We start from the raw sequence: 14,548 nt of genomic DNA, 5'->3' as shown, positions 1-14,548 counted from the left end.
AGTTTTAAGGCTTGCTAGAGAGGAGTCTCTTTTGGCCTTCTCCCCATTTTGTAAATACATTATTAATATACCCCTCCCAGGCCATTGTTTTCCTCACAGTTTATGTTACCTCTGTAATTGCAAATAAAGGTTTCTGTACCAAATATTAAGTTCTGTCTTTCTATTGTATCAAATACTTATTTCATGGAATAACATGCAAATTAAATATGAAAAATCATACAATGTGATTTTTTGGATTTTTTTTTAATATTCTGTCTCTCACAGTTGAAGTGTACCTACAATGAAAATTACAGACCTTTCCATTCTTTGTAGGTGGGAAAACTTGCAAAATCGGCAGTGTATCAAATACTTATTTTCCCCACTGCATGTGTCCAGTGGGTGGTCCTACTAGTGATTGACAGCTAACTCTGCATGCACATTCATGTTTATCAAGCTGATCCCCTCCTCCTGTTCTATAACATCCTGCCTGCAGATCAGATACCATTGTAAACATGACAGGTTTAAGGTCTTAAAAAATTCATATCTGCTGTTTCAAAACCTCCTTCGATCAAGATTAATCAATAAACTGATATCAGATTTGATGTTCTCGCTGTAGGATTTATAGTAGTTGTGTGCTACATATAGTATGTACATAGCATATGTATTTAAAATGTATCTCCAATAATAAAGAACATCAATTATGGAGAGAAATGTGCAATATAATAATTTTTCTAAATCAATATATTTACCGATTTTGTTTTAAATAGTAGCACGTAGGAGCCTTGATTTGAGCTGTCTCCTTGGTTGCCATCTCCAGTGCAGCGCCAGCTCTATAGATGCACTTTGCATTTAATGCTTTATTTTTAATCTTATAATGAAAGTCAACGATGGACATGCAATGTTTAATAATATATAAAATTAAAGTATTAAAAAATTCTGTTGTCTGAGCCTAACCTTAACGATATGAAAAAAGAAATTCATTTAAATCATATGATTCCCATTCCTAGCTTGCATTTACACGTTGTGGGAAGAAAACACAACACAGCCGCATCGTGTGAATGCAACCTTACAGGGAATCTGTCAGTATGTTTGCTATATAATCTGAGAACATCATGAGGTAGGGGCTGAGACACTGATTTCAGGGATGTGTCACTTACTAAGCTGTGTGCTGTAGTTTCAATACAATGTTTTATCAGCGGGAGATTATCACAGCCAGACTAGCTGCATGGTGCCTCCTGGTCCAACCAGGCTCCAAACACTGATTAACAGCTTACTGTCTACATACATGTGTATACATAAAGCTGCTAATCAATGATGTTGGAGAGGTTAGCCTTCTGCTACATCTACAGCAGAGAAAACTCTTATTAATGCACAACGGCTGCACCCAGAAAAGTGACATCGCTGGAATCAGGGTCTCTTTCCCTACATTATGCTGCTCTCAGATGAGGTAGCAAAAACCTGATGACAGATTCCCTTTAAGGTGCCCCTCTCTTTATGTCGTGCAGTTATACTACTTATTTAGGAACAGGTTTTTACAAATTAGTCCTGACCTACTGGATATATCAATTATATAATGAAATTTCAAACGCTGAAAACAAAACTAGGATCAAAACGTTAACATTATATGGACTCTAGAATAGTATCAATCCAATTGTCAGTTAATAGACAGATAAATAGAAAGTCCGGTGGCTAAATCCGCACCCTAGAGAACATCATATCCAGCATCGAATGTTCAACAACTGTGCGTATGGAGAAATGGGTTAATCTAAAGCAAGTACAGATCGCCTACGTCGCATGGAGCACACATTATAAAATCACGGGAACGAGAAAAGTCAAACATCATAGTAAATAAAAAGAACATTTACACAGAAGTAAAATGGATTTTTGTGATCATGGGGAAATATGCAGAGTGGTGATAACATTAATAAATAGAAATGATGTTCCCTACCAGAAATTGCATCCTGCAAAAAATAATCACTTCCACATATTCCTGTGTACAACTGAATCAATTTCACACTTACTCACCTCACTCATTCCTTATGTGGTTCCTTCATTGGTTTTGTTATCACTATGGCAACTGAGGTAACGTGGCGCAATGCTGCTTACATCCTAATGTATGGTGAACAGATGTCAGTTTTTTTTCACACCACATCAAAGGCAATGTTTCCCTTTGTGTGAATCCCCTTAATTTGGATTCATCTCAAGAAATATAGACTAAGAAGAAGACATCAGCACTCTCATAAAAATTATCCTAAACGCAAATGTTGTATTTGATAGTTCAAATGTGTTACTGAAAATCCCCACAAGCGTCCGACGCACAGAGGATGGAAGCAGAACTGGTATTTCATTTCTGTTTCAATTTCTTGCTATTTTCAAACATTAGCAGTAGAATAGAATGAATTAAAGGGGTTCTCTGCTATGGGAAATCCTAATATCACAGGGTTCCCTGGACTATAAGCTGATCACAAAGTGTTGTCCTGCTCCTGCTGCTGGGACCACCAGAGATCAATTGTTGTCTGTGGGAAAACCTATCAGGAAATGTTCAATTTCCCTGCAGCACCATCATTACTGGGGAAATTTACCATTACCCTGAGACTATGATAAAGACAGTTGTTTTCATTTTTATTTCAGAAATCAACAGTGCACGTAAAAATAAGCAACTTTGTAATATATCTTATCAGAGAGATCTGCTTCTTTCTTCTTCTGAACTGATCATTCATTCTCAAAATTCTCAATTTACAGGTATAATATGTCTTCAGTGTCTAAAGATTTTCTCATTACTGAGATAGGAGATGAGGTGCTCATAAAGTTCTATGGAGAACTGCAACTGTGATTTAAGGAGAACTCTGCAGTAAAATGTGTGTCTGCTTCTAGCTCCTCCTTCTCCCCTCTCTATGGAATTTTAAAAGCACCAACTGTCATCTCCTATCCCAGTAATGGGAAAATCTGTCATCACTTAAGTCAGATTTTTCAGATTTTCCCATGAAATGAGCGTAAAAGATCTTTTCAGGACCAGAAAGAAGCAGATTTCACTGACCAGGCATATTACAAAGTCGGGTATTTTCATATATACTATTGAGTTATGAAGTAAAAATTAAAACAACAGTTACTCTTTAAAGGGAATCCGTCAGCAGGTTTTAGCTATGTAATCTGATGACAGCATGAGGTAGGGGTTAAAACACAGAAATCATCAATGTGTCACTTATCAAGCTGTGTGCTGTTTACTTACATTGAAGATTTTATCCCCAGGACATTATCATTGCTGTGACTAGCTGGCACATGAGCACTCATCTGACCACGCCCCCTCCTGTGATAGGCAGCTCACTCTCAATAGACAATGTGTATAGAGAGCCTAGTGGGGGCGGGGTTAGCTTTCTCAGCTCTACTTCATGCTAAATCTGATTGTATCACAATTGCTGGTCCCAGTAAACTAAGTGATGCATCATTGGATTCAGGGTCTCTTTTCCTATATCAAGCAGCTCGCAGATGAGTTAGCAAAACCTGCTGACAGATTCACTTTCAATCAATGAATAAAGCAGAGCAGAACAAGTCCTCCAGAGCGAGAGAGGATCTTTGAATTTGCCCTCAATTCTGGCCAGAATTCCTCATTGGGGTATATGAAAATAAGTTTTCTTTATTAGACAACCACTGTGATGACCTTTCAGAAAAAGCCCATTCAAAAATCATTTTTTCAAACTGATGTGATCCTATTGTGAAACATCTTCATACTTCAACAGCAGTTCAGGAAGAGGGACCATTGAATGCTGGAGAGGCATGGAATGTAAATGTGCCCATTATTGAGCTTGACAGCAGTGAAACTTCTGGTTCTACAGAGATGAAACATACTATACAAACTGGAAGCCTGATAAATAAATCTTGTTTTTGTCAGGGAAATTCACGCCAACATATGAAGGGACATTTAGTGGAATAGTAATTATAGTTTAAAGCTGTTTTTCAAGTTTTCGGCAAATTCTTAACATAACTTCATAGAAAATTAGCTTGCTAATATGGAAAAAGTTGGACAATATAGAGCACTATATGAGACTGAAGGGCAACGTTCAAGAACAGTGTCAACATCTATAATGCTGGTGTGGCGGGTTAGATATAAATAGTTAGAACCTTGTTACAAAATCTAATAGAGAGGTTCTTGAGAAGAATATGTTATAGAGTGCCATATTGTATGTAATGTAGTATGACCCTGATGAACATTTTGATGAAGAAAAAATAAAAGGTGAAGAGAACGCCCAGGATACTTTGGAAAGGTGGGACCTGCATTCATAAAAACATTCAGTTCAACTGTACGTTATCTTAGAGTCATGAAACATGAGTAATACCTGGCACAACTTGCTTGATGGACTATAGTGTTTCTTTTCAACTTTATCACATCCAACTTTTATTAATCCACAGAAAGGCAAAAAAACTCCATATTTTTTGCAAGAAAGAAATCTAGACCCCTCTTGAGCTTGTTCAATGTATTGACCATCTCTCACTGCTAGAACTGTAATGAATTGCCATCTGTGATGATGATGATGACACCTTCCTTACTCCAGGTGTAGAAGTGGCCCACTTATCAAGGCAGAAGGTGTGAAAAGACTGTTCTGTCCACTCATATAGTTGAACATTGTAATTATCACACCCCTTGGTCATCTGTTTTCCACAATGAATATAGCAAAGTATAAAAAAACAAAAGCGGTCTATGGAGCGCTGGATTGATCACTAGAAGGCATGATTGGGGCTAAAAACCATTTAATAAGCCCTCTCCACAACACGTTTCGATAGCCAAACAATCTTCATCAGGTGGTACAAGGATATGAACACAAGAGATACATTTATAGGCGAAGTTTCACAATGATTGGTTCACAAGCTAATTAGTTAATCATGGGTTCTGAGAACCCTTCATGTGCCAGTGTGCAAGTACTTCTCATGTGAGCACATGGACAACAATCACATGAGTTCAGAATCAAAGAACAAAGTAGATAAGTCGTGGAATATAGCAATACATATTAATAAAAATACAATATTAAACATACAATGATGAAATATTATATATGACACATTCCAAATATAACAATGATGATAAAAAGGGGGAAATTGAAGGACAAAATCACCAATGAGTCTGGGAGAAGAGGGAAGAGGGAGTCATTAGGAACTAACCACATTTTCAAGGGCCAAATTCAAACCTTCAGGGGCTAATGTGCCAAGTTTAAAAATCCCAAAACTCTCCTTATTAATTAGACTTGCCAATCGATCCGGAACAGTACCTGGTACATAATCAATAATTGTACCCTCATAGATCCTGGATCCTTCTGATGGACAATACTAAAATGTTTGGATACACTATGTAGTTGATAACCTATTCGGATGTTATGTCTATGTTTATTAAGGCGTGCTAATTCCATTCCCTCTCAGAGGGTTAGCGGCAGGAGCAGTGACTGACCACTTATCAAATCATCCCCATAACTCCCCACCTAATCTTTTGAGGACCGGCAGCACCGGAGTTTCCCTCCCTAATTCTAAAGGACCTGTGGTGACGCACACTCAGCCTCGTGGTCTGCAGCTAGTCACGTGGTCTGCGACCAGCAACCCGAAAGCAGCGGTTAAAGACAGCGGTCTACAGCACGCGGTGGGAGCACCGGTACGCATTGTGTGGCGAGAGTTACCAGCCCTCAATTTCCAGGCAGTCACCGGGATTGTGCAGGGGTGCACAACTCCAGTAGTTGAGTGGCCCCTTGGCCGTTCTCATTTTTAACTGTTTCATTTGGTCCTTAACACAGCGCGCTTTTCCATTTCTTTCTCTTCCACAATGAATATAGGCCCCTTCACACAGGTGAATTGCCTAGAATAAGCTTTAATAAGGACGCTTGTTCCCGATTACTGTCACGTAAAAACACGACACCGATCATTCGTTGGCTCTCTGGATCATTTATTTGGGTCCATGTATCATTGTTGTTGACAGCACATTCATCATGGGGGGTGCAGTCAACAATATGCATGCTATATTGGGAGAGAATAATAGTGTTACCGATTGCTCTGTACAGTTTATATTGCCTCATGTAAAAGGATCTTTCAATGAGCACTGATCGACTTGTTATATTAACAATCAGTACTTATTGGGATGAAATTTGCCCATGCAAATGGATACTGTGCTTTGGTACTACAATCCACTAATTCTCTTAAAAAATCCAAGTACTTATTTTAGGGTAAACAATATAACCAGACAGATAAAAGACAAACTAATCTAGGGGTCTCAAACATGCGGCCATTGAGGCTCTCATCTGTGGCTACCTTGACATCCCTTGAGGATTTCACCTGTGGCCCATGGGGCATCAGATCTTCCATGGCATCCTTGGGATAGCAAAGGGCAGGCTGAAGAAGGAACACGCCAGCGTCACTTAATGACATCACACCAGAGCACAGTGTGTCAGAGCAGAAGCACTTCTTTCCCACACTGGTGGATCACTGGTGGTAGTTGGATATGGAGAGGAGGATTTATTATCCCCTTCCCGACAGCAGCAGGAGATGACTTCCCGCAAACAGTCGTAAGTTAAAAAAAGTTTAAAAAAAATCTAAATTAAGTATAGAAAAATATTTTGCCACAAAAATTTCTGTTTTATATAAAAACAAAAGTAAATAAAAAAGTACACTGTAACTGTACCTTAATCGATACAATGAACACAGTAAAAATAAAAAAAAAACACACTCAAAGAATGGAGCTTTTTCATTACACTGACACATATAAAATGTAATAAAAAGTGATCATATGCATTGCAGAATAGAAAAAAAGGTGTCAATGAGAACAACATAAATGAATGCCGCCCTTCAATTTTTTTTCTATGTGTGGCCCATTTACACAGCCAAGTTTGGGTCCCCTACTATAGACAGTTGTGGATCCTGTAATCTACACTTGCCATATACAATACTGCCCAGCACTTCTTGTGATAAAAAGGCTGTTAGAAACTATATTTCATGTATTATCCTTGCCAAAGGAAAACAAGATTTTTTTTTTTGCTGTTCAAAATACTGCAACAAATCTACTGCAGTTAAAAATGTAATAATTGTACATATTATATTTGATTCAAAGCTGCCTTGGATTAAAAAAACATTAAAGAAAATTGCAATCAAATGCAGGAGTAGAACTCAATACTCGTGGCCCTATGACAGTGAGAACTGATCAAGGTGAATTTTCCACATGACATGGTATTCATTTTCCTCTAAATACATTTTCCAGTTACGGTAATTTATATTCATGGCACAGTGATATGAAAATTCCGTTCCGTCATTTTAAAATTTTATCTAAATTACAAATACATTTATTCTATAGATATCTGTCTTTCACTAACACCATGCTTTTTGGTAGATGGAAACATACTGTAAGAAAACGGTGTTAGATTTCCTGTCCTCTGTTTGCTCACGCAGTGGCTGGGTTTGTTTTGATGTATCGGTAAAGGGATAGCAAATCCTCCATGAGCTAAACCCAGCCACAGCACAAATCTCTCTTGTCCTGGATCCTAAGTTTATAGTTTTCATGTATGAGGATACATTTTACAAATTAAATCTGTCTAAGCTGCACTAGGCAAGAACAAATTTCTGCTTCCAAACATGCCCAAGAATTTTTCAAATCACTGCAAGCAAGCAGGGATCTTGAAATGAGAAAGGACTGAAGCTCAAATTACAAGAAACTATTACTGATAGTCTTGCTCTTTGTTATCCTGATCAATGGTCACGATTCCTCCTCTCAGAGTGTCTGGGACTCAGTGATGGACAGCTCTGTCATCCTATCCTGTGCTTGGGCATGCTGGGCTGTTGGTGCTTTCATTGACAGTTCAGTTGACCTATCTGAGACTGAGAGGTGCAAAGATTTCTCCAGGTGCTCCCTGTTCTTAGTAATTGCCCTGCTATTTAGGTGAGCTGTCTTGCCCAGATCACTTTCAGTCAAAAGCTTCTGCTCTCTGGTGTGTGTTTGCCTAATTCCTGTGCTGTGAGTTCTGATCTACTGGTGCCTGACCTTCGGACCGTGTTCTGACTTCCTGTTTGTTATTACCCCTTTGCTTAGATCCGCTATTTCTCTGGTATTCTGACCCCGGACTGTGACCTGATTCACACCTTCATCTTTTCCCTTAGTTTACTACGTGCTCTCTTGATACTGACCCCGGAATGTCTGACTTCTTTGCCTCACAACCTGTCCGTGAGTAGTGACTTGTGTCACACCAGCAGCCTGATCTCCTATGGTAACACTATGACACTTAAAGAAGCTTCTGCAGCTCAATTTGTTCCCCTGTTTCATGGCCCATTCCCTTGATGATGAGCTAATAACAAAGGATTCTCTAGCTCTGTGATGGACCTTACTTTTAATGGTGCTAGGGCTTGTATGTGTGGGATTACCAATGTAAAAGACTACAGTTGCCTACATTCACCTCTATTACAACTTGTAAGATATTACTGTCATTACTTTATGTCTGCTCTTCTTTTGTTTACTGCTTCTGCATTATCGGCTGCTGAGGATGTGAAACACAATTCCTATAGCGACAAAGAGAGGGAGCAGCCAAGAAACAATGGGGATAATTGGCATGTGATGTGTTTAGTTACATCTAGAACTACAGGGAAGGGGGAATAACATGTTCACAGTACATGATGTCATACAAGCGGAATATAAACACCAGTTGCATGGTCATATGATTGTATATGAGACTGGCTTACAGAGGGATTCCAGCTACATACATTGGTGACAAGTGACTTACTACAATTTATCCATTTGTACACACTTTTTAAATATTGAATAACCTATTTAATATGTTAAAAGGGTTGTCCAGGCTTATACAAAAATCTGCAGTCATTATATGTTACATTAGACTGCTGATTTATTATAGCACAAGTTGCGCCTGCTGTTACAGTCCCCCCGTATTCTTGGTGTTAGATGGCATTCACATGATTGCATGCATGCGATTTGCATACTTGTGGTCACATGTCAACTAGACGCATTCGACTTGTCTCCATGGAAGTGAATTGAGAAAAGCTGGACACGTCTAGTTGGCACGTTACCACAAGTATGCATACACGAGGACTCCACCCGCAACACAGGAAAATTGTGACTGCATCCATACTGCACGCTGTTAAGATTCATCAGTCTTCAGTAACATAAAGTGACTGCAGGCATTTGGCCCAAGCCTAAACAACCTCTTTAAAAGTATAAACTATGCAACAAACGTTGTTCAAGTACAAATTATCTGTTTTTTCAAGCAACGGAAAATGGCATAAAGAGTTTAGGATTATAACAGTATATTTCTAAATCCATCAAAATAAATCTGTTTTTTTTTTCGTTTCAGATTATTAAAATTTGTTTGCTTGGTCCACATAATCAGAAAAAACAACAACTTTCTTTTCACGTTAATAAATTTGGACATCTGTTACCACACATGTTCATAGATTTACTGCTATTTGAATTTGAGCAAAGAACATTTCCCTACTGTAATTCAAGACTGGCAGGCCGAGGTTGGTAATTAGGCTGCCTATGGGAAACTCCAAGGCCCAATTTACACATGCAGTTTTAGTAAAGGTTATTTTTCTGCAATTTCTGAGCAAAATACATATTGGATACCAAGAAGGTATGTTAGTAATTTATTTATATCTGTATTCATCATATATTTGGATAGAGGAGTCGGCGTGCTTGAGTCAAATGTTTGGGTAGCTGCAGCCACATGTATCGTGGATGATACACTGCCGCTAAACATGCAATCAGTCACAATACATGCGGCCGCGGCTACCCGAGCATTTGACTCGAGCACGCCGTCTCCTCTATCCAAATCCGAGCCCACTCGGATAACTCCATATCCAAGCATGCTCGCTCATCCCTAATCATTACATATTGTTTCAAAACTACAAAGACTCCAGCCTTATGGATACAGAATACTGTATTTATTTATGAAGTTTCATACATTATATATACTCCTATATAGAACATCAGTATAACATATTAGAGATAAGGTATGAACACATAAAACTTTAAAGAGCCTATTCATGTATCTATGGAGCACATAAGGTATTAAAAGCTAAAATGATCAAATTCTGCATGTAATGACTGTGTATATCTCAGGAAAACATCTCATGTCAAAACAGATGCCAGCGAATCTGATGCCACCTAGGGAGATTGAATATATGAGGAGAGGAGGGGGGTCCTAAGTCGTCTTTTACATTTTCAGTTTATAAAACAAATGTATCAAACATACATAAAGTTACTGTTTATCTTGAAGTCAAGCTTCCGCTACATTATTCAGCGATCACAAACACATAGTAGGACCTTAATAAAAGTATGATCAGATGATTGAGGTGTGAATAGTAAATAGAATGCACTGTTATGTGGTTGTGATATTATCAGAGTATACACCTAGTTGTGATAGGATAACACAATATATCATATCAGAGAAATCTGCTTCCTTCTCCTCCTGGCCTGATCATTCATTCTCAATAGTCTAAATTCATGAGTAAAATCTGTTTTCTGTGAATACAGGAATACAGACTCTCTCATTACTGAGATATCGCATGGCAGCTGGTACTCCTACAATTCTATGAAGAGGGAAGAGCGAGAGGCAGACACAGACATTCTGCTGCAAGTACACCTGAAATGTCAGTTACCCTTTAGGATGCAGACTATTTTAATTTGTCCACTTTCATTTTTTTTTTCTTCTTCTTCAAAGAGCCATACTGTTTTATCCTTATTAAGGTTGGGCCAGGATCCGCTCACTTTGCCTATGGCCACTGCCTTTTACTGAGCTCCATGACTGCTTTTACAAGTTGCCTGGCATGACTCTATGACATCATCTCTCTAGGCCTCTTTAGGCCCGGTTTGGCACACACCTGAAACTTAGTATTGAGACTCTTGGGTTTAGTTGTTGTTTAGAGTGCTCCACCATCCATTCACATTGTGCACTCATCTTTACAAAACTCCTGTGGTCCCTGCATACTCACGTACCTGCTATTTAACCCTTTGCTTGCTTCCTCCTGGTTAACCAATGGGTTGCAGTAGGTATCATGAACTATCATTGGACTCTGTTCATATTTTGCATTCAATCTTAAAAATCTCCTCTGACTTTGGACTTGCAGTTTACTTCTTCGTCTGCCTCCCCCCTTCTCCCCGATTCTATGACTTCCAGTATTTCCAAGTACTCACATTTAGATGTGCCCTCCAGCCTTTTGTCCAACACCCTGTGTAAGTGTGTCCTCCCTGACCTGCAGCTTTATGGATCCACCTCATCAAGTGAGCTTAATAGAATAAAAAGACCATGGATTCCAAAGGTGGAGTAACTACAACACCATTGCCGTGGGATACAGATGATTTGAATGGACTGGATTTGCAACTTGCTGTGAGCCAACGGGAGCTCATTCAAGCCGTGGAGGTCTCTTAGCTCATGTAATAATAACAATAATAATTATATTTCTACAGCTCCAACATATTCCGCAGCACTTTACAATTCAGAGGGGACATGTATAAACAATAAAGATATAACAGAGTAACATCGCATGACGATCCTATGATGCACTCTCTATGATGCATTCTTGTTTCCTGAAACTATTCTGCATTCAATTTACCTGCCTCCTATGTGGACTTTTCAAACGTCTTTTCTAATCAGAGTGCCAAGATGCTACCTCCTTATTGGCTATATAACTGATCCATTCCCCTTGTCCCAGGTACAGAATTACCCAGAGGAAGAGTTCATCCTCTATATCTTCCAGAGACTGAGGCCATATATGCTCATATTAACGAAAACCTGGAAAGGGGATTCATGCAAAAAATGTCATCTCAGGCTGGTGCAAGCATCTTCGTCGTAAAAATGATGATGCCCTATCCAGATGCTTTGATCACTCTGGTACCTCTGGAGATGCACCAACATGTATTTGTATCTGAAAGTATCCTTGCTGCCATCTCTTCTTTCAAATCTCCACCTAAAGGACGTTCTCTAGTTTCAAAAGGACTCAGAAGTTAAGTCATAGCTTAGTTCCATTCTTCCCTCCTCTTCAGTTGCCCAGAAGTTAAATGAACTGCTCAACTCTTTTTGTTTCTACTAATGGTCCAAATTGAGTGCAAGATACATGAATTCCATTACATTTTGGCTCCATGTGCGCAGTTCAAACCCTCATGTCAAGCATCTCAGTCCCCCTCAACCTTTTCCTATTCCATAAGAGCCTTAGGCTGACATTTGTACAGACTTTGCTACTGATCTTCCCATGGTGTATGGGTTTGCTACTATCTAGGTTGTAGCAGACTGCTTCTCCAAGATGTCTATCTTTGTTCCCTTTTCAGGACTTCCATCAGCTGCGAAGTTGGCTCTGCCAGAACTTGAAAATCTCCTTGAACTTTTCCTCACTTTATCATGCCCAAAGTATTAAGCAAACTGAGAAAGGCTAGCAGTGAGTGGAGTATAAGGATTTTTATTATTTTTTACATATTACATTTATTATGCTCTGGGTCTATAGACACCAGAGCATAATGAGGGACAGTATAAAAAATTTGCCTGTTAGTGAGTTTTTTTTCCAGAAAACTTTGATTCGCGGAGAATAACTTCAAATTTCCAGGAAAAAACATGTGAAAACGCAAATTCAAATTTTGCCTCATCCACTCATCTCTAGGGAGGATTATCCATAAAATTGAAGTTCAGGCTGAACACAATGACCCAGAGCATTGGCTCAGCAAACCGGAGGGCACATAGAAGGGGGAGGACTTGGTCACATTGGAAGCCACAAAACTAGAAAGGCTGACAAAGACATTGCAAGCCTAAAGCAGCAAAAAAGGAAAAGGCAGAGGAACCACAGGACTTTTGCAGGGATGAATGCAAAATATAAACAATAACAGTTTGTAATGCTTACTGCAAATGATAGGTTACCAAAAAATAGCAGTGTATTACAAGCTTAGCATGGAGCAATACAGTGACTGCAGTGAGAGAAGGTTTGACGTCACACATATTTTACATTAAGCTGCATTATAATTGAGGCTTCAGGATATAATAAAGAGTTTATTAAGCTTTTGAAAAAATCATTTAGAAACAACTGATGTGATCACAAACTGACATAAACACTACTCACCCTTTCTTTCCTCTACCCATTGAGCACAGATGTTCTGGTGGTCCTCCTTCTTTTTGTTTATAAGGGGCTGGCACATGATTGCTACAGCTAATCAGTGGCCTCTGTAGTTTAATGGTGTACTACTGGCATCATGGCTTGCTTTGCTTGGCAGTGATGCCAGTATTTTAGTGTGTGACCATTAAGGCCCTGAAGCTTGCAGCAATCACATGCTGTTTTTTTTGGAAATAAAGAAAGTCCTATTTTGATGGATCATCAGAAAAAAAATGAATACAGATAATTTTATAAATTTTATTTAAAAGGTTGCGTAATATTCCTCACCATTCCAGTTACAATACAATTCTATACAATTCATTCCAGTATACTACAGTAAAATATTTAAACATGCCTTATTCCAATATTGCAAACATGTAAATAAATATTGATTTGTTCGGAAGCTGCTATCAAAAGCTAAACACTATTGATTTTCCAGATAAAGAGAGACAAATTAATTAGCAGTGAATCTGAATCCTTGAAGGTTGTCTTCTTAATTAAATACTGACACTGAATCTTAAAATAGGATGGCTTAATTTCTCCTCTGCTAAAGAAAAAAATCATCTTTTAATCTAAGAATTGGTGAGTCTTCTAGTGAAAATGTGTTTAACCTAGGTAGGTATCACTGTCTCATTCCCAATTATTATTATTAATATTTATGTATATATAATGTGCAAAAGTTTTAGGCAGATGTGGAAAGAATGCTGTAAAGTAAGAAATATTTCTAAAATAGAAGTGTTAATAGTTTATTGTTACCAATTAACAAAATGCAACATGAATGAACAAAAGAGAAATCTAAATCAAATCAATATTTGGTGTGACCTCCCTTTGCCAAAACAGCATTGATTCTTCTAGGAACACTTGCACACAGTCAGGGAGCTTGTAGGATTATAGTCAGGTATATGACTAACCAATTACATCAAAGAGTTGACAATCATCATCCTTTTTAAGAGAGATGTAGATTGAAACACAGTCATTAAAGAGGTTATCCAGGACTTTGCTTATTTTTCCCGATGGTGCTATGAACTTACAGGCACGAACAGCTCCTGCAGATGATTCTGTGGCTTCCTGTGACATCATGTCAACAGAGCAGCTTCTTCTTTTATGCTCTACTCTGTTGATGGGGTATCACTGTCGATGTCATACTGACTGACACTCGACTTCCCGCTGCATAACTGCGGGGAGTTGGCTGTCAATCAGTATGATGGCAGTAGTGATGACCCATTGACAGAGCAGACCAGAAGAGGAAGAGCTGTTATGTTGACATGACCTCCAAGGGTCGGCAGAGATCGGCGTCGGGAAGAACAGGCAGGTAGATGCCAACTTTCTGCACTTCCTGCCAGTAAGTTCTTAGCCACATAGAGAAAAATAGGCAACTGAAGTATAAATAGCTGTGTAGGAGGCTTAAAACTTGGTGAGGAACAGACAAGTTCTACTACAAATGTGAGGGGGTGGAAAACATATA

General features: G+C 38.7%; 1 protein-coding gene across 3 annotated transcripts in view; it reads right to left on the bottom strand.

The window, feature by feature from the left end:
• MYO16 (myosin XVI) overlaps positions 1-14,548 on the bottom strand; it is a 904,557-nt gene that overhangs the window by 866,626 nt on the left and 23,383 nt on the right. The window contains exon 1 of one of the 3 annotated variants that reach the window (XM_073664257.1): positions 1,928-1,992. The exons of the other annotated variants lie outside the window; for them this stretch is intronic. The gene's annotated coding sequence lies outside the window, so the exon portion shown is untranslated. Of the gene's footprint in view, positions 1-1,927; positions 1,993-14,548 lie in introns of those variants that run through there. 3 annotated transcript variants of the gene reach the window in all.

Source organism: Phyllobates terribilis, unplaced genomic scaffold (assembly GCF_046119375.1).
Source record: "Phyllobates terribilis strain yellow unplaced genomic scaffold, ASM4611937v1 Scaffold_2__4_contigs__length_985480577, whole genome shotgun sequence".
Taxonomy (NCBI): domain Eukaryota; kingdom Metazoa; phylum Chordata; class Amphibia; order Anura; family Dendrobatidae; genus Phyllobates; species Phyllobates terribilis.
This window is presented reverse-complemented; position numbering and strand designations above follow the sequence as displayed.